We start from the raw sequence: 22,286 nt of genomic DNA, 5'->3' as shown, positions 1-22,286 counted from the left end.
TGGGACAGTGGCCTGGCCCGACTTCAGGGGGAACTGAGCCAATATCATGTGGAAAGTCCGCCAGTGCGGGGATTCGAACCTCCGACGCACCTCTCAGTTTCGGTGGGGAAAGCAACCATCCTAACCACTACGCCACGGAAGCTGGTAGGATTCCTGTGAAACATGTATTGCAAAACAGCTTTGTTTTCATTGAACTTTTACTGAAAAAAGTCAGAGGAAGAGGTGAAATTGTGAACGTCTGAGCCAGGTTTCAGATAACAGCTATTTGTCCTCCATGACAAGTACACCTGAAAAGTCGCTCTTTAACTTAGTGTCATCATTCAGCTCGAAGGCTCGCATTGCGTAAGCTGGATAACAGAATCGCTGTTTCTGCGCGACACGCATAGACTATAACATTCTGCAGCACAATTTCTTATAAAAACAACAGTTGTTTTTCTTTTAGCATCATATGTATTTTCTATGTACTGTGTCGGCTTCATATTGATATTGACTTGCTGGCATACAGGTTCAATAGGGACACAATAATCATTTTGCAACGCAGACTCAATATAAAATTTATAGACCCTGTCGCAATAAAAGCTCAATAAGAAATCAGTGGCCAATTCCCAACAGACTTTCTACAGAGCAGTTCATACGGGGTCTGTAAACTTCTTATTGACTGTACGAAAGCTTTGTGTTGATGGTATAGATTTTCAAGGATAAGGACTGAATAAGGAATCAGTAGCCAATTCCCAAGATACTTCCTAGAGGAAGTTCATGCAGCGCTTATAAACGCTTTATCGAATACCTTCGTACAGCTGTTGGCGAAGGTCAATAGACCTCTCCCTGTTTGTAAACAAAAGACGTCATAGTGTTCGACAGCGCCACCGATTTGGTAGAGTCGAACTACGATCGAAGCTAGGGGCGAACAAGGTCGCACCCGAAAGCCACTGTCTTGAGGGGATTATGATGGTCCCTGAAGGGGACGCGACCTTCGGTCCTACTTTTCTTTCAGCGAACAATTGCCCATTCGTGGAACCCAGCTCTCCCCTTCCGATTTGTTTCGGTTTCAGTCTGTCTGGCAACGTCATGATGATGTTTCTCGGGTAGAGGCCTATAGACATTTTATATAGTTGCAATACACTTTTTTCCAGGGAAGTGAACCCCCAGCACAAAATGTGAATGACACCGCAGAAAATATTTGGCAACAAATGGAAAACATTACGGCCAAACACCGAAACTTGTCCTGTCGCTGCCTGTAATATAATGTCGAATAGTAGTGGTATAGTAGTTGTTTCTTTTGTATCCTTCTTCTTGTTATCGTGTTTTTCTTTTCAACATATTTTAATGCGCTCCTGAAAATACTGTGAGAACGTCTTCCTTCATGTATCTATGGCGTGGTTTCAGTCATAGGCCTATGGGTCTTGGGTATGGGTATGGGTAATTGTGCGCTTCAAGGAACGACGTACCAGAGATTTGTGGCTTGCGAATTCACGAAAACTAAAAAACGGCGCTCTTGGTGAAGACTCTGTTGACACGGATAGGCAACAACTCTTTTTATGTGAGAATCTTACTACCAAGAACAAGGCCTTCCTATGGGAAACCCGCAAGTTTGCTAAAGAGCATGCCTTTGCATATGTGTGGGTACGTAATGGCCGAATATATCTGAGGCGTGCGGATGGCCAGAAGGCGCAGTGGATAAGAGATGAGCAGGACCTTGCATTACTTGCATGCTGAGCCGGCTTTCCTCTTATCGCTTTTCACGTTTTCTTTCTTTTTTCCATTTCTTTTGCATTGTGTGTGTGCCGGATGCACTCTACCAATGACTTAGCTAATATTGTAACTAACGCAGGGTGGTGCGCTGTACACTTGAATATCCGAAGTCTAAGGAAGCACTTTGATGAATTAAAATTGCTTGTAGAGGCTACTGCATCTCGTTTAACGTTTATAGGACTCTCAGAGACATGGCTGAACGAATCTAATGACCTATTATGCTCGCTCAATACTTATAGTGCTGAATTTGAGCACAGGGGAATGCAAACGCACGGTGGAGTCGCACTATATGTGAAAAATGACGTTGCTTATGTTCCCCGTCGAGACATCAAGATTGATGTTAACTTGTGTGAAAGTATTTTTATAGAAATTCCGAATGCCTCATCGCTTTGTGTTACTTGTGATCTGCCATTCCCTAAGCGTCCACTCGTGGTTGGTGTAGTTTACAGGTCTCCACTGAGCAACCCCTCTGCTTTTCTTGATGAAGTAGACAGGGTCTTGTCTGCCCTTACTGTTGCAAAGCTTAATGTGGTTTTGATGGGCGACCTAAACATTGACATGCTTTCTAGCAACAACATTGTGACCCAATACAAAGAAATATGCGCAAATTACGGGTTTGAACAGCTCATCACCACGCCAACACGGTTTGGATCACTGGGAACTGTGACCCTTATTGATCACGTAGTCACCAACCTGGCAAAAGATCGGGCGACATACGGTGTTATGACGAGCGACATTTCAGACCATGAGCTAATCTATGTAGCATATGCCAGGACACAGCCTGTAAAAGAGCGCAGCTCAGAGGAACGCTCCTTTTTTGATTATAGCACAGCTGACTATTTGTTAAAAACGCAACAATGGAATTTCACTGGCCTCAGCAACGCTCAGGATAAATTTAGTTATTTTATTTCTGTTCTAGAGAGTATTATATCAAAATCCACACGAAGTTACTATCCTAGCCGTCGTAGTACTCCTCGTAAAACGTTGATTACTAAGGGCTTATTAAAATAAATTAAGCGCAAAAACAACCTTTATAGAAGGTGTCGGATGAATCCCACAAATTCCGAGCTCCGTGCGCGCTATACTCGTTATAGCAACACCTTGAAAAGCGTCCGAAGAGCAGCAAAAGAAATACACTTCTCCGATCTTCTCCAAAGATGTGTTGGAGATCAAGGGAAAGTCTGGAAGGTGATTAATGAAGCTTTGAACCGACCTTCAACGTCAACGGACATTGTAACCATTATGGACGATCAGGGAACGGTGATTACTGATAGAAGGGACATGGCAAATTCATTTAACAAATACTTTGCTGATATCACGAGCCATGTTAACTTTCTACCGAATGGAAGTTCGTGTGCAGCCCCGCGTGACGCTTGTTCTTCGTCTTGTTTCTTTTTACCAACAACTCCAGATGAAGTCGTGTCGGTGTTATGTGCGCTGCGGTCGAAAAAATCTACTGGTCCCGATAACATCCCCATATCTTTTCTGAAGAAAAATTCTTATCTTTTGGCGGGTGTAATATCAGACCTTGCTAACTGCATGTTCACGGAGGGTGTTTTCCCTAGGGAGTTGAAGATTGCAAGAGTCGTGCCAGTCTATAAAAAGGGGAGTAGATTTGACATCAGGAATTATCGACCAATTGCTATACTATCATCGTTAAGTAAAGTCTTCGAGAGACTTATTCTCAGAAGGCTTGAGAATTTTTTCGACAATTGTAACCTGCTTGACTCGTCACAGTTTGGGTTCAGGAAGGACAGGTCCACAGTCCTAGCACTTAGCAATGTTACTGAAAAAATTAAACAGGGTATGGATTCTAGGACACTCACAATGGGAATCTTCATAGACCTAACCAAAGCATTTGATTTAATAGACCATCATAATTTACTCCGCAAACTTGAGAGGTATGGCATCCGTGGCATGGCACTCCAATTAATAAAGAGCTACTTGAGTGATCGAGGGCAGTATGTGGCTATTGGGCACACGAAATCTCTACGTAGTTCATGTACAGTTGGCGTTCCTCAAGGGTCCATACTGGGGCCATTTCTCTTCCTGGCATACATTAACGACCTTCCTTCCTACTTGTCTGAAAATTGCATCCTATACGCCGATGATACAAACATTTTTGTCGAGGCTGACACTGTTGAAGAGCTGTTTTCAAGGGCCAATAATGTTCTTGATCAACTTACAACTTGGCTCTCTAGTAATAAACTAATTCCAAATCTCTCGAAATCAAATTATGTTGTGTTCCGGCCTGTTCAAAGGCGTCTTGATTTAGATCCGTATGACGTTTATTTTTTGAGTAAAACACTACCTAGGGTAAAATGCACGAACTTTCTGGGCGTGACGTTAGAGGAACACCTCAGCTGGCATCCCAACGTTCTTGAAGTCAGAAATAAAATGTGTAAAGGAATATATGTACTATCAAAAGTGCAGTCCATATTTCCAGCTAAGGTACTTCTTGACATTTACTATGCACTCGTACATTCTCATCTGAGTTATGCTGTAGAGGTTTACGGTCTAACTTACAATACGGTTCTCTACCCCCTTTACCTAACGCAAAAAAGGGCACTACGCATAGTACTGCACGTTTCTCATACAGAGTCAATCTCGTACGCATTTTATACACAATCGGTGCTGGATATTTTTTCTCTAACTAAATTCAGGGTGTGCTTGCTAATCCATCGACTGCTTCACACCAGCAATGTTACTCATGTCACTTCCTTTACCAATTACCCACTATCTTGTGGTTTGAGACGTGACCAGTGGATGGTCAAACTACCCCTGCCTCGAACAAACTATGGCAAATTGATGCTTCATTACTGGGGAGGAAAATCGTGGAACTCCTTGCCTTTTCATTTGAGGGAAGATGCTCGTTCTAACAATGTCAGGCGCCTACTTAAGATGTACTTATTAAACAATCGTGAAAATTTCATGATGAGTTGTTAGCTGAGTGCTAGTCGTTCAGTGTTTATAGAATATGTGCGTCAGCAGAACAGACTGTTAACTGCCAGATTATCAGTCGTGTCATCCTTTGAGCCTTGAGCGTTAATTAATCGTCAGTTATTTCACCCAGGAAGTTGTGCAACAGTTACGCGCACCGCTCACTTCATTTTAATTTCTTTCCTTATGCTCTCAATCATTATTTGTCGTATTTTATATGTGCGTGCGTATGTATGTTGGTATGTTGGTACGTACGTTTATGCACGTACCTGTGCATATATGCTTAACTGTAACATATACAAGCATATAATCACTGATCCTCTGTTACATGTAACCTGTATGGTTTGCAGACTGCATCACAAGCCTTGGCCTCGCAGTCCACAATGGTAGCAGATTGTTCAATGTAATTTGGGAACAATAAAGTCAAAGTCAAAGTCAGGTCTTAGGGAACCACACTGGAAAGCGCAAATAAGCTAATGGTCCTCCCCTTCCCCTCCCTCCCAATTCCCTCTCCCCCGAGCAACGTACCGCCAGCCTCTCCAAGCAGGACAATGTACTGGAAGTCGAGTACAATAGGGGTGGACGGGTAGGTGGAAGGCCTTGAACAGACTCGTGAAACTAAAGAACATTGATAAGACACATACCGCCCACCCCTATTGCACTTGACTTTCAGTACACTGTCCTGCTTGGGCAGGCAGACAGACCGCTCTTCTACTCAAAGTTATATCCCATTATTCTGGAAAGCGGTTGTGCACACTCACTTTGAAGCTGTGTACATGTTATTGTGGATAGTACGTGTGTTCTGAAAAATTATTTACTGTCCTGTGTGTGCGTTATACTTAGAATTATACTGGCAGGATTATACTGGTTTACGATTGTACTGTGTCGATGTAAGCAGCGCCTATGCCTTCAATGCTGCCATTATTCATGTGCCAGTTTATCACCCGCTCGAAAACACGCTTCAAGCATATCGGCACATAAATCGCTAGCAGTATTATGTAGTATATATTATTTTTTTCTCTAAAACCACGTTTCAGTACCTGGATTTACATACATTTCACATGTTAATTGATCATTTGCGAATACACAAACAAGTTAAGTGTCTAGGCACTACATTTTTGTGCAAATTTTGGGGCATCTCATGTTTTCTTTTTCGTTGATGGTCATGTGATAAAGAAAAAAAATGTGGATGTGGGTTACGACGAAGTCGAACTGGCTGCCCCAGGTGGCTTACCATAGATCGACAAGTTACCCGTCAAAAAGAACTCGTTACAAGTTAAGTTACCGTGTGAAAAATTTAACTAAGTTAGTAACGAAGTTCTTCAGCCTGAAATGTAACTCGCAGTTACGGAGTTCCTTACAAAAAGCAACGAGTTACTTCCAAGTTACTTCGGACTCAAAATAGCAAGACACAGGTGCAGCGCGCGTGAGCAGTTGAGTTAGACCTTGAGTTAGACCTGCGGAGGAGTGCATCATACTTAGATTTTTTTAGTTTATGTGTCACAATTTGAACGCTTTGCATCTTACTCCCTGTGGGCGCACAATGGTTCAGCTTCATTTCAATGGCAGCGTTCTTACTCCATGAATGGAATACTGTTATTGATTGAATATCACGTTTTATGGCATAAAATGCCATAAAAGAACTGGGGAGAAAGCAAGAAAATATGTGGACGTGAGTGAAAAGCGAATTAAAAGTAACTTGGAACTTAGCTTAAGTTACTTTGGCAAAGTCACCCGAAAAAGGAACGAGTTCCTCTGAAAGTTACCACGGCGCAAAAGTGCCGAGTTAAGTTACAAGTTACCAGAAAAAGGAACTTACTTGTAACGAGTTACCTCGAACTCTGTGGCTTACACACAGAAAATACAAATAGTTGAACGAGATAGAATGATGTAGTTCAACCTGTAGTTCAAAAGTTTGTTTTCATTCCTTCAGAGTATGAAAAAAATATGTGTAATATAGTAACATGTGCTTGTGCCAAATATTTGTGTGTAATAGTGTCATGATATATAAATATAAACATCTATTATTAGCACCTCTTTAATCCGTCACTATAATTAAGTAACTTTAGAAACTGCGCGTTTAATATATGTTGTCAACAGATATCCTGTGCACAACACACGACAGTCAACACATGAGTAAAGCAATATGTAGCCTATAGGCAGCGTATGCACAACAAACAAGAGACAGGAGATGAATAAGAAACCGATATGTAGCCTATAAGCAGCCTATGCACAACATGCCATAGACAGAACATAAATAAGAAAAGAACATGTAGTCTATAGACAGTCTATGCACAACACACAATAGACATAACATAAATAAGAAACCAGTATGTAGCCTATAGGCATCCTATGCACAACACACAATAGACAGAGCACAAATAACAAACCAATACGTAGTCTATAATCAGCCTATGCACAACACGAAATAGACAGCACATAAATAAGAAGCCAATATGTAACCTATAGGCGACCTAGCCCAACACACAATAGACAGAACATCAATAAAAAAACAAATATATAGCCTATACGCAGCCTATGCAAAACAGGGAATAGACATAACATAAATAAAAATCGATACATAGTCTTGGGAGTTTGTGTTGATCATTGTGAATATCAATAAGAACGCGATAGAGTTCATAGAAAATAGATATGATTCTAAAAGAAAAAAAAAATCATTTTTATCAGGGCGATCCTCCTGACACCAATATAGGCACGTCAGAATTGCTTTCATTGCTGTTGTACGGATATGTTGGTGCAAAAGAGAACATAAACGCTGACTCCTGAGTGTCCCGCGAGTCATTTATACGTTTCCTGCGAAAAGGGCTTGATATGAAGAACGTTACATTTTTTTTCAGCACCACCACTGGAAGCTTTTAAAAGGATTTTGGGTTTCCGCAGCTCTTCTTAATGTAATCTCTGGTGACTGTGGACATCCTACCCAACCAAAGAGACGGCAAACATTTGCAAAAATGAGTAGAAGGTCTACGATGCAGCAATTTGAGCCTGCAGTGCGATCACACAAACAATCCGAGATTGTCGAAGGAAAAAAAAAAAAGTTTCTCCACAAGCACTGGCCCTCCTGGGCTACAGCCATACAACAATTACAGTGAAAAGGGCAGTATGGACTTGAGTTAGAAGAGGAACGAAAACAGGAACGAAGGAACGATTACAGAACTTGGGTCCGCATGAGAAGTCAATGGTTTCGTTTCCTAAGTCCTTTCCGCTCGACAATCAAAGCCGGATGAAGGAGAAGCGAGTGCTTTCGAAACTATGCCAAAGGACATCTCCCCAGCAGTCACCTGCTTACGACATTCGCATCGTTTCACCCAGATAGAAGTTTAACAAGCCGTAAACCGGGGAAAGACGATCGTAACATCGAAAAACAGGAGGTTATAAGAAATGAGGAAAGAAAGCTTCATTTATGCATGTGCGCTCTTATTGGGTTATTTCGACTTTGATTTGACTAACTTTGGTTCAGGTTGGATTTCCAAACGGATTCACGGTTTCTTTTTGCCACTGGCCTGTGGACCTCTATGCAGTGTCCTGAACGACATGGCGCTCAGATACTAAAAATGACGGATCACTCTGATCGAGTGAAAGCTGTCTTGTTCCAAAAACCCATGAATGTCGTTCGTGTTCCTCGTAGTCGCCAGTATGTTTTCATTGTGCCTGATTAATGAATTGATACGACTAATTAAGTCAGTATTAAAATGTTTCTGTGAGGGTAAATGAGCCAATTGGACAGCTATAGAGACCTATCGAGGTGTTTCCAAAAAGGAACCCTTGCGGATTTCTTCTTTCAGCCGTAAAAGAACGCCCGGAAAATAAATCACAACAATGTTGCAACATGACCACGCGCTGTAATTGCAGGACGCGTTGTCACGTATTTCGTTTCCTCTATCTCGCAGGTTCTCTTTCAATGTAAAAAAAAAAAAAAAACCTATAGACTGAGACATTTGTCTGGCGTTCTATGGATTTCCAAGTGACGCCTCTGCCCTTAGAGGGATACTTCAGAACGATCTGTGAAAAAATTGTTGCACGAGGCTTTTGGTACATATTGGCCCCTAAACACCGGCTATGGCCATGGTTTAGAGCCCTGCACGGGCACGGGCCACCGACCCTGCTCGCGGGTCGGGCCGGGCTTGTCATTGGCTGTGTGCTCCGGTCCGGGCCGAGCCCGGGCCGACAAAATACGCCACCACCGCGGGCCGGGCCGGGCCCGGGCCGACAAATATGTTTCCGAGAGTCAGGCCCAGCCGGGCCACGCAGCTAATTCCACACAATGGAGATGCATTAGTTCATATCATTATGCGCTTGCTTCATTCCTGTGCATATTTTGCAAAGACAAGCAATATGATTCGACCCTCTAGAACATTCTCAAAGCCACTTTACATTGCTCCTCACTCCTCACGTATTTCACAATCCCTTTGGCAAAGCTTGGTGAGAGGGGTATGGACTCGGAGAAGGAGTTTGTCGGCAGCATACTCTACCTCCGCAAAATCTTGACAGTGTAACGATAACGCCCATGCCCGCGTGCGTTCTGAATTTAATTTGGTCTTGTGCGGTTACGGTGTTAAACCGCCATCACTTGTATGTTTGTCTTCTCTCCTTATAAATTTACTTATAAATTTGTTTGATAATTGCCAGAAACGCGTACGTCGCGGCTGGAAATACTAGGCCGAGATCTACTCGCCGTGTCACAGGCCCGGGCCCTACTGGGCTCTATTTGCTTAGACGCCGGGCCAGGCCGTGCTCTAGTCACTGGGTCACCGGGCCGGGCCGCATAAAAATATGAAGGTCCGCGCCCGGGCCGGGCCGGGTCATTTTTCGATGCGCCCGGGCCGGGTCGGGCCCGGAAAAGTGCAGGGCTCTAGCATGGTTTCCCTCTTACGCGATTATGCGCAAGTATCAGTTAATCTAAACCGAAACCACAGTTGGAGGAGGAGGAGGCCAAAACTTCCCTTTCCCAGATCGCCCGCAGGAAGCCGAAAGCCGACGCATGACGTCATCGGGTATGCAGCAGCAGGAAAAGTATGCGTGTGTGGCGGCCAGTATTAGCGTTCCAGCAGTGTTCCGTCATGGGTTCAGGCCATTACGACTCAGTATGCCTTTCGTCTGACTCGGACGAGTACAACGATGTTTCTTCGGAGCCACAGGTGGACGGGGACAGCAACTTCCCTGTTGCATGCGTATTCGCCGCGTATGACGAGTCTTCCTTCAGAGCCTCATCTACAATCTATATACAGAGTGTCCCAGCTAACTGTGAAGGAAAGCCGCGTCTTCTAAGAAGCGCAATGAACAAAATAAAGAAAAAAAATGGCGTTCCTTCACGAATTTTTTGCGGGCGATCTATCGAACGGATTTTTGTTCTGAAAACGGCTACGATACTGCCGAAAGGAACAGATGTTCTCATTGGGACAACTTTGTAGCTTTTATAATTAAAAAGTTAATTCATGAAAGTTAATTAAGACATTGCCTTTGGACTTTGCTAATGCCCTCCCAGGGAGTGCCCTTCAGCATATGATATATTGCAATTGATTTCATCTTGGAAAAAGTGTTATATATATTTTTTAAATATGTTCACAGTTAGCTGGGACACCCTGTATTTTTAGTTCTATAGGACTTGCGTTGATTATCAAAGGAGGTAATATCAGCACCCATGCCCCTTTCAGTCTTCTTTTTGCGTACGCGCCCCGTTGAGTTCGTATAGGAGCACCCGCGAATAGCGTAGGAACAGCGCGGCTCGCCAACACTTTTCGTTCTTGGAAGACTCCTAGCTCGCTTCATCAGAAGTGCTCGGATGTCGAACATCTCAGATTCAAAATAGACGGAACATATTCGACTTTGTATCGAGTCATTCCACTCATTCCAGTCTTTCGAAGCGGTGCCTCGCACTCACGGCAGCGCGCTTTTGAACTCTCGGGAAGCGAAAATAAGCAACACCCGACATAGTAATCGACTTGTTACCGCAAATTTTGATGCAACACCTCGTACCACCTATTATCACGCATTGTTGCACAAAGCTACAAGGCGTTGAACGAACACAAGCACAGATCAAGCGGACGCATCGCCAATGATGCCGGACGGCCGCCCAGTGTTGCTTGCAACACGTCCCTTCTGCGGCGTCTCAGAGCATACATTTCCAAAATTATTTTTGTGACGTCTACGCCGTTTTCAGCCGAGATGTTCCGTAACTGTATTCGAAACTTGTCAATAATCGTAAACGTAACAGAATCCTGCAACCGATTTTCTTCCGAAGTCTCCCTTTAAACCACTATTTTAAATGCTAGATAATTACTCGCATCACATACAATACTCTCATTACATACTAATTATAACGTAATAACATAATAACTCTCATCACAATCACACTTAGCGCTATATTACACGATGCGGCCTTCATACTGCATTCGGTTGAATTTGCCTTGCCTGATCGAGTGTCTGAGTGGAGTGCGCGCGCTGTGAGTGACTCGCAGTGAATAACACTGAGAACGCTAGTTTGTGTCCTGCCCTTTGATACGTCGCACTTCCCAGGAAAAATATACGCAAAAATACAGTTTATCGAAGGAGGAGAACGCGGGGAAAATGTGGTAGTAAAGAGAGTACACCGAGTATTTTTTGAGTCTGTAGGAGCTTCTACAATAACAGGTTTCAGCTTACAGATAGATATCTACTCTCTAATTTAAAAAAAAAAGAGTGAGAGAGAAATAAAAAGTTAAATGCGCGGTACCCAAAACTACTGCGTGCGAAAAACTCCTGCGAAATAGCCTGCGCGCCACTGTACAAGAGAGAAAACAAACTAGGCCATGAAATATTTTTTGTCCGAACCTTGCCAGTCAGGTATACGAATATACATGTGCTCTGCCCTGCGAGGTTTTAACGAACACTAGGTTGTACTACCTAAACTACATCTGGCGAAATTCATTCGCCCTGACACACAGCGACTCGCATAAGGCGAGGGACTTGAAGGTCTAGCCGTTCCAGGGTTACATATCCCCTGCGTTCCAGATTTTCATCAAACACTGAAAATATTTTGAGTAGATTCAGTCACACAGTATCGGGACACATCATAAGGTTACCCCTGCACTCCTCAAAAACGGGACTTGTATCGCCCCATCTGCAGTCGTTGTGGCAACATCATCTATAATGCAGGAGGCCTGCGTAATGCCTCCTCTCACTCATTCGCACGCAGCCAGTCACGAGTCAGGATGTCAGCCAATCGGCGCACGCGATTTCAAACACCGTCTTTCAGTGGCTCCCAATGGCTGCCCATGCCGCTGAAGGCGGCTGCTTTGGATAGCTACAGCCGCCGAAGTACGGTCGTGATTGGCGGACTCTTAATTGCTACGTCACGTCGTTTAAGCGACCACGCTTTGGTTCTTTGTGGTGTTGGTTGTGGCCTCTGTGAGCAGCCAAGGACAACTTTCCAAACGCCACCGTTCAAGCAATACAAAATAACCAAATCATCACCAGAAAATAGCTCGTTTTCAATTACGCCACTAGCTGTATAGAAGACACAAGAATCACATGAATCACGTGATCAAGACGACCAACAAGCAGCTTCGTCCTTCGTGGTGTTTATTTCACGGCCTCTACATTTTTGTTCTCTCGCGCTTATGTCTTCTAGAAGGTTTGAAAGGTCACCTGACCATCGAGCGCAAGGGGGCAAGTGCCCCCCCCCCCCCGCTTGATCAAGTAAGCTGTGCCGTTCCAACCCAGGCAGTACAGGGAGTCAGGAAAAGAATGGGAACGCAATGGGCACTTGGGCTTCTGAATGGGCGATAGTGCCCGACTGGTTCCCAGTTGTGTGGGAACGGAGGAGGTAGAGCGCAGGAGAACATAATATCGTCCCCCGACGGTGCTCTGATCATTTCCCGGTCTAATCTGGTCTTAGTCATGTGACCAAGAATATATGATCGCTCCCCGATGCTGCTCTGATCACTTCCCGGTCTGGTCTGGTCTGGTCATTTGACCAATAATATAGGATCGCTCCCCGATACTGCTCTCATACTTCCCAGCAAGGAGGAAGGAAAACTAAGGAGGGAGCACAGCCGTTCGTTTCCGAATCACGAAAGTGTAGTGGAAGTGACGACATATAGTGCACGTCATATAGATCACGTGATGGGAGCCGACCAATCTGCGGTGAGACGTCGCCACAACTGCGACAAACAATATGGTGAGTTAACCATACAAACAATGCAGCGGTGCAGCTGCCAGCGGTATAGATACTATAGCGACGGACAAGTGATGCGATGAATTTCGTAGCAGTGTCGCTGCACGCTGTGAACTTAAAGGGACGGTCTCGTACAGCCGGGGCGATTCCGAAACTTACCCAAAACTATATTCACGAGTGCTCTACAAATACAACCGTGAAAGTTTCATTTGGAATAACGAAGCCGTTTTCGAGGAATTGTCGAAACACATCGTAATAGCAGACGACGGAACCTGCGCTTCCCTCTCATGTAACGTCACGCATGACGTCGACCCGCGGGTGGCTCTGGTAGTGCGCCCATTGGCTGAGCAGAAAAGAAAGCAGCTGTGTGCATTTGGCGCGGTTGCCATGGCAGTTCTAAGTAGCTGGGGTCGTAGGTAGTTGACGCACGACGTAGTCATGTCTGACAGCGAATTTTGCAATAGCGACGAATCCCTGTCGCTCAGTGGTGACGAGAATGATTTCATTGACGTCGATCGGCTGAATTACGAGGATATCGACGATCCTTACGAGGCTGACCCTTTGCCACAACAACGTGGTCAACAAGTGGAAGTTGTAGACGATATTCAACCGATTGACTTTAGGTACGTAAGACTGTTATACAGTAAATGCGGGCGATTTTGCGCACATTGAGTCGTTACGTGACCACTTCTAACTTGCACAATCATTACAGGTGCATGTGTAGCCACTGCTCGCCGCAGGAGGTTGACGAATATGTCTGTTGCATGGCTGTTGATCGCGTGGTGCCTGTTGTTAACGGCGCCGGCGTTCGCTGCATCACGCAATATGTGTTGTTCCCCGATTTCTGTACACGCCGGGAACTTTTGATAGCCAACGGCGCTCCGTATCGGCGACACAGCCGTGAGCTACGGCCACTGGATCCGAACGACAACAGGTATGTCGCATCCATTTTCCATTATTGGAAACGGGAAGGCATACGGGATATGTGGATGAAACAAAGGCACAAGAGTTGCAGGGATTGTTTAACAGACCGTCACGCGACATTTGTTCTCACACACATATAAAGAAAAACGTAGGATTGACTTGCGTTTCAACTACTTTTGACAGGTGCATCAGATATGCAGCATACGCATGTTTCACCAATTGGATATGGGGGTACCTTGGCCCAAGGAACAGGCGTCAGATTCCAGGCTGTGTTGTGCGCACTATTCGGAACCTGTTCCCATCTGCCACGTACACAGGCTACTTCCCGTGAAAGGTAATGTATTGTTTTTGTTACACAACTTTTTATTTGCATTCAAGAATGTTATGTTCCCCGGTCCTTAGATAACATTTCAGCATTTTGGCTCTTCATCCTATGCATCACATGCGCCTGTCACCATTTAATTGGTACCGAATGGTTACAGCCCTTGGATAAAAAATTGTTGCCAACACCACTGCAGGAAGAACATTGTCTTAGATGGACTTCTGAAAGATGCTGTTCTCGGTATCCACCCCAGGAAGCATTGGAAGGTTGTCAACCTGGTGGGCAGAGGCATTCCATTCATCGCCATTGTGCCAGGAGGAGATGACAGAAACAAAGATCCACATAAGCTGATCTACGTCGAGATCTTCACTTACCCCTCGTCTAAGGAAAAAAAGGCCCTTTTCAGGGCCATCCCACATGTCTGTAGCAAAGACCGTGCCTGTGCATAGAACAAGCCCTTATCTTCATTACTTTGCATCAACATTTCTAGGAGAACATGGTGGAAATTCCCACAAACAGGGAAAGCTTCAATAGAATACCAGTATGACCAATAGACAGCTTTACACAAACACGCAATGCCATAAGATTGGAGCTACTGATTCTATTGATGAACATAGCAAATTTCCAAATCTTTCTCTCACACACTTTTTTTGCATTTATCTACTACACATGCATTGTTTCTTGCAGGTATCACCTATGCAATCGTGCGTAGTCTGTCAAATGAATATAGGAGCAACTTGTCTGAAGCAATCAGGTAGGAAATTTTCATGGCTTACAGTGTTAGGAACCTTTGTAGTCTGGTGTCAATATAGTTTGCTTTCCATGATTGCTTTCCAGAGGGTGGGCAAGGAGGGGTTATGGCCCCTCCCTGGAGCTTCAATATCACTTCTGAAATTTGTTTACTTCTTATCCATACAGGGTGTCCCAGAAAACGTGTCATTAAATTATAATAAAAAATATGCCACCTAGAATCATGCGGTCAACAGCATTTGTTCTTACTCGGTTTTCGCCAAACCCTGGTGTGAGTGTCATGTATCGTAAATTTAATTGTGTAAATATTTGCGAACTGAACTCGGAAATTTGCCAAGTAAAGGTCACTTTGTTACCCCACCAATATGAAGAGTGTACCGAATTCACTCAAGTTCATGATAATTAACAGTGATATTCGCGAGCTATCCCATCGGAAAAAATAGCCGAACATCATGCTTTTCGTAGCACAGAACCATAACGCGAGACGACTTTTCGAGCGCAATCGCTCTCAGTACGACGAAAGGAGGTTCCATGTCCAGCCCACAGAGTGATAGTAGAAAAAGTAACAGTTCCTGAAATTGGAAGGGGGAAAATGCGATCCCAACGAAAGTCGGACGCGATACGCCATACCTGTGTTCTCTTTCTACGTTGCAGGTGTGAGCTGGGTTTCCAACCTCCTTTCGTCAGACTGACAAAGATTTTTCTGAAAAATTTGTCGCGCGCTAGCTCCGTAGAGCATGATGCTTGGCTATTTTTTTTATGGGATAGCCCCTGAATATCCCTGTCAATTATCAATAATTTGAATAAATTAGACATGCTCTTCACATTGGTGGGGTAAAAAAATGACCTTTACTTGGCAAATTTAAGACTTCAGTTCGCGAAAACTTACGTAATTAAACTGACGTTACACGACCTTCACATCAGGAGGTGGCAAGAACCTAGAAGAACAAATGCCGTTGACCGCATGATTCTAGGTGGTGTAGTTTTTTTATTATAATTCAATGACACGTTTTCTGGGACACCCTGTATACCGATATATATTTTTCTCAGATATCATAACATGAACCTATGAGCAACCACATGTCACCAGCGTCCGTCTCCAGGAAAACAGACGGATGAGCTTTGCGCACTCCCCCCAGAAGCACTTTGCTCCACTTGTAAAAAATCCTGAGTACGTCCATGTTGCTTTCATGAAAATTGGTAGAGGGACAGACATGCACATAGGTCATGCAGTTGCTGTACTTTGTGATTACGGAGAGGGTTACCATTTGCCATGCTGGTCAGTGACGTAGTGAGTATTGGTGTCACTGTCACTGGTAATGCACATTTCGGTGGAAAATGTCAACGGAGGGCACGGTGCAGCGATACAAATTATCTGAAAGTAAATGTGGAAATGATAAAATGCCCACATGACTCTGTACTACGTACACATATCACCACGCACACGTACCACACCACATACACACATCACAGAGCTGGATGCGCAGAAAAAATATACAAATGGCCAATAAACAACACACTAGCCACTGGGTGGCCTCTTAGCTACACATGTTGGGACATAAAATCCCAGCTGCCACTTTACAAGGACAGTGGGAATGTTGGTAATCCACACACAGTTGAGCACAGCAACTGCATTTCTCATTAGCAAGGGTTTATAACGCAGCGCTGGGCTCTGTTGAAGACATTTGGGTGGCCCTTATAGGGGCCGTTTTTTTCTTGTCTTCTTTGAAGAAAGGTGACAAATGAGGACTTTCAAAGAAGACTGGGGCCGGCTTCGGAGTCATCACGGGGTCCCTCAAATGTTGAACCTGTTTACAGAAGAGGTAACAATGTACTCAGCATTGCAGACAGCGCTGTAAACTTAGTAAAATGCTGAGTAGATACACGAGTATAATCATCTGCAGTATAAATACCTGGCTCTGTGTTGCTTAACAGCATCGGCAAGGGTGGGCTTCTCACCATACGTTGTTGAGCGGGCCGGCTGAGCCTTGAACACTAGTGCCTTTTTTGCCGATTCGAAGGTTGGGTACTGTTGCATGCGGCTCAAAACTGCATCAGTTAGTGTCACTGTGTAGTCTGCACAAAAGGAGAAAAATCCGTAATTATATAATTCTAAGGCCACAGTTACTACATGTTTTGCTAAGTCACAATGTTTCTGATTGCATGCCTAATGTTTGTATAGCTTACTGTGTGTGGCATTTTCTTTCAGTGGGACGGCAAGCCACGTCTTCTTCACCTTGGATGGTTTCAGGCGGTACTGCTTTGCACCATCTTCCACCAGCTGGACGCGGTCTGCATTTTCGTTATAATGCAAGATTGCTAGTTGTGTTCTGACAAGAAACAATGCGTATTGCTTGTGATTTCACCTTGCTAGCTTCTTTCTCTATAACATCAGAACCTTCACGTGCTATTATTACCTCGCACGCATTCCAGCATCCGAGAAGCCATGTGTTTTTGGCAGAAAATGAAGGAGAACGCTATGAAATGCTTCCAGGCCAAATGTCTGATTTGTAGATGACAGCATCGGAATGTCTTTCAGAAGTGTAGGAGCCATCAGTATATCATGCACGCGCATGTAGGTCTCACTTTCTGGAATTATATGTCATGAAATTTTACTACACATCATTCTTTATAGATTTTCAATTGCTCACCTTCCTTCAGCCATTCCCTTGGTGGGGACACTGGCCCGTGGTAGCAGACAGGGTACCGAGGGTCTTCGTGTTGATGGACGTCAACGATATGGTTCATCAAGGACACCCATTTAGCCCGGCACAGTTCACCATCATCCCCACTGGTTTTGGGGCACCAGTAGGCATGCCGAACTATACTCTCGATCCACAGCTGCACCACCTGATGCTTTGCTGCGCGACCGAGAGCAAGAAGTTTCTTCTTGATACCTGTTATAAGCACACATGTAAAATTTTTCTGTAAGCTTCATTTTCACTGTGATTTCACCTTTGACAACATGCCACACATCAAATCGATGCTTAATGTGGGGGCACAAGTCTCTCATCGTGGCTTTGATGCCTGTGTGCCGATCCGTGACAAGCACGTCTACTACCATGTCATGCACCTCGAGAAATGCAAGACACCTTTGTAGCCCATGCTTCTCCATGGCGTTGCTGCTTGTCACCTCTGTGACCTAGTAGTTAGAAAGAAATCCAGTGAATTCATCAATGTATACTGCTAAAAATCTGTGAGGTATTAAAGCGTTTACAGGGCCGACTGCCACGTGGATTGGTCTGCTTTATAGGTGCATGTGTCATAATGTGATAGCCAGACTGTGTTTGCAGGTTTAAATTTTGTAAGAAAGAATCAATAAAAATATAACAGCATTTCAGAAAGAGTTCTACCGGGAATTTGCTACCACTGATGGCCCCATAAAGTTTCTGCATTGAAATGTACTTGGCATAGCACGCAAAGATACACCTTGACTAACTCGAAGTGTACAATGCGATTGGCAGTGGTCTCCAGTAATGTATACGTGCCATAGAGAGCCGTGTGACCCGGTGAATCACACCTCCGATCACCAGCAAGTGTTAAAGGCACTGGGCGCAGCTCCTCCAGCAGTTGTTGCTGCTTCGTCTCGTATACCTGTAAATGAACAGCGCTTATATTGATGTATGCTGTATGCGCTGCATATGATTTTGCACTCTGTGACTTTGCACTTGTAGTAAGACATATTGCATGAGAGGACTGACTGATGTCATTTATAAGTCACACAGTCAGCTTATCCTAAATATCAGAGATACTCACATTGTTTACTGCAGGAAACAAATAACATTGCTGCGTTTTGTAGAACTGGGACCTCCTGAGTGCTGGGACTTCCATAATTTTCAGCATTCGGAGGGCTTTGGCGATGTTTGTACCAGAGAAAAGTATCCCGCAGCACAGCAAAACATTCCCCAGTGGCCTATTGCCCACCCATGACTGGCTGTACCACAGCCTTTCTTTTTGGCAACCGCAAGTCATCTTTGCTCTTACACAGGTGCCCTTGAGAGTGATATCAGCTTCAACATCATCTCGCTGGCATGTAGGACACACTGATAGCAGCTCTCTTAAACAAGATTCCGCTACGATAAACAGCCTCTCGTCTGCAGCACACCTAAAAGATATATAAAACATGATTTTCAAAATTCAAAATGCTTCATTGTGGCACAATACACTGTATTATTGACAGAGAGTGGACAATTGCTCACCAATCCATGCTGAGACCGGACATTTGCTCACTCGTTCTATTCTTCACCTTTTACACTGTGTGACACAGTGAATGGTAATCAGCGTTGTATTTTTAAAATCACAATTCTATTTTTCGAACCTCTTAGAAACCGTGTCGGCATCTGTGTGGTAATTATTTTACAAGAAACAAGGAAATAAGGGGTGTGGTAAAACGTCTTCCAGTGCTCGTTATCTATACAGGGAATATTTGACGAAGGAACACAACCTCACATACACAAAGCTGGACTGCCCTGTGAGGTATGAAGTACAAAAAGACCTTTCTGAGGTTCATCTATACTCGTCGTCGTAAAAGCTACTCGTCGAAGCATGAAAAGAAAACAGCTAATTTTGTAGCTTCGACTTTTCACGACACAATAACAGAGCGTATTTGTATGCGTACGCACTGCATTCCGCGAGGTCAGGGTTAAAATTTGTGATCGGATTAGTTTATGTAGCACTAATCACAGTATAACTCTCACAGTATTATGTAAAGGCGGCATTGATCGGTACACATTATTTTATACGATTTTAGACTTGCCAGGCACGCAGCATTTTTGCTAGTTATATCGGTCCGCTTCGTAGCTATTAAAGGTATGTTTTGAAAGTAAATGAACAACAGATATGTGCCCTTAATAATGGTACACCCATGCTCCGCCTTTATCAACATACCCTACTGCCATGTGAGTCCTACGATGCTTCTGTGTTTGTGCGCATGTATGAAGTATTTATACTAATAAGAGGCTGTTGTCATGGGTGCGGTTGCAAACATGACCCACAAATTTGATGTTTCCCAGCAGTCATCTCCCACCCCACCCCGATGCATAACGAAGTATACTTGTGAAATATACTTTTTTTATTCCACTTCCACGAACCACCAAACACGACACATATAACTTGCAAAACCAACAAGCACGTCAGAAACCGTGGCGAGTATTTGTCCGCGTTTATCTTTCAGTCGGTGGACAATTGTCCGGTGAGCAAATGTCCTGGATCCATTATTTACCTCTGATGAGATACAATCAACACAATGAAATGTCTCACACTTACGTTTTACGAGTATGGGATGTATGCTGCAACCTGAACGGCTCCTCGTTCTCAAACCTGAAAGCATCAGTAGATTATTTGCATTCAAAATTTGCGAGCAAATCGACAAATAAACTGCACTAATTTTAGTCATGTAAGCTTACTCGTCAGAGTCTGTGCTTTCTGAGACACTGGAGAGCTGAAATGTCGTGTCATGCGGATCACGTGGGCTGCAGAAAGAAAAAAAGAAACATTTCATGGAAACTGCGTTCAATAAGCAAAGCAACAGGATTGTTCAAAGATTACTTTGCCCAGTATGTTATATGTGGTCCCTTCGGTTAATACGTATTTTGACGTAAATAATATCCATGCGCAGTTTTCTGTCCAATTTTTTTCCCCGTTTAGAGTGCATACTGTTTGTCTGTACTAAGCTACGTACTATTCAGACTCAACAGTTATGTTGAGCTCTTTTGGTATCGGGGTGGAGCTCCTTAGCAACGGTTGGCTGGTGTCGAGAGGCAAGGCAGGAACCTGTGAGCTTGACATGTTTGGTGGTGTCATCTCAAAGTGGCTGCCCATGCCGCTGTCACCACACTCGGGCATGCAACTGCTGCTGCTTGCTGAAACCAATGACACCTTACTGGCAGGATTTACAGAAGCCTGTGAAGACACTCTAGGACGGTGCAGATGAGTCTGTGTTCCTAAAAGGCATGCGCAGTTTGTAATATCCACAAACAAAACTAGATGAAGAAACCATATAATACAGAATTTAGGAACATAGATGTGCATACCAAGAGTGCAAGTTGGAACAGCTGTCTGTGTGGCCTTGTCGGTAGCTCCTGCGTCTTTGTCTGGGTTGTATGGCACAAGTGTATACTTGAACCCGTATTGGCTTACAGTTTGGTAGGGTATCAGGGGTTGTAAGGGCAACCCGTCAAGCACCAGCACGTTGACTGTAAAAGACGTGGAAATCAAGAGTTATGCTATAGGGAGCTTTCACCTACGTCACTATGTGACGTGGCAGTGACGTGACATTCTCGTAAGCTCCTCCCACTGATGGTCACTTTTCGTGCTAGCGGCGTTGAAAGATGATGAGTTGTGCTGTTTTTCGATGCGACAACCATAGATTTCGTAAAAGAAAAATGTGAGAATGAGAATGACGAAGCGTATTTGGGATAAAAGAAGGGTATGGACGCGTCCGCATTTCAAAACACAATTGAAGGCTTCGTTTTCGAGCAGATGTTAGCATCCTATAGTTAGCCACCACATAATTACACCCTGTATTTTCTATATTTGATGTGCAATGTGTTCATAGCAGTGATGTATTGACATGTTGGGAGAAGTCACAAAGTGATAAAGTAGAAAATAAATCAGACAATATAAAAAGGAGAAAAAATTAAAATGTGGTATTTATGGTAGTGTTAAACTAATTTCTCAAAGTTAGTTTAATCATTGTTGCAGTTGAAGCTGCCTTTGTCACGGCATGTTAATGAACTAGATAATATTCTACATAGATGTTCGCATCAATGAGGGGGAAAAGGTAAGCAGATATGTGAGAGTTGCTATACATGTCTGCTGGTGACATACCGTCATCAGATATTGACTGTGGCACAGGAAGGAAAGTAACTCTGCTCTCGCATCTTGCTCCCTCTGAATTGTCTGTCACTAAAAGGGTAAACAACGATCAAGTGAGATGAAAGATACAGCTGTTGCAAGATTTGTGCACTAAGTAAAACGCAAAATAATAAAATCCAGTCCTCGTTTTGTGACAACAGAATGCAGCCAAAATGCAAGGATATGTATATTACCGTGTGAACCGTAACATTTCGATCTTGCGCGTTGTGCCAAGTGAAACAGCTGTTGTTGCCATACCACCAGCATACTATTCAACCAGGGACAGAGTCTGGGGGAGGGGATCCGGATGTCGTGACCCCCCACGCACACTCAATTTCAGTCGTGACACAGAGTTTCAGTTGACCCTGGTACTGGCATAGCATGCTGTCCAGGGCAGCCCCCCCCCCCCCCCTCAGAAAAAATATCCTGGATCAACAGCATAGTCAAACGTTGGTTATTTTTCGCATGTGCGACGTCAAGACGCATAGCATGGAACTCACGATGTTCGGCTGGTTCGGCGATACACGATTCCGTTTGGGGCAGCACCTGGCAGGCCTCGAAAGGCGA

This window comes from Ornithodoros turicata, chromosome 1 (assembly GCF_037126465.1).
Source record: "Ornithodoros turicata isolate Travis chromosome 1, ASM3712646v1, whole genome shotgun sequence".
Taxonomy (NCBI): Eukaryota; Metazoa; Arthropoda; class Arachnida; order Ixodida; family Argasidae; genus Ornithodoros; species Ornithodoros turicata.
Note: the sequence above shows the minus strand (reverse complement) of the source record.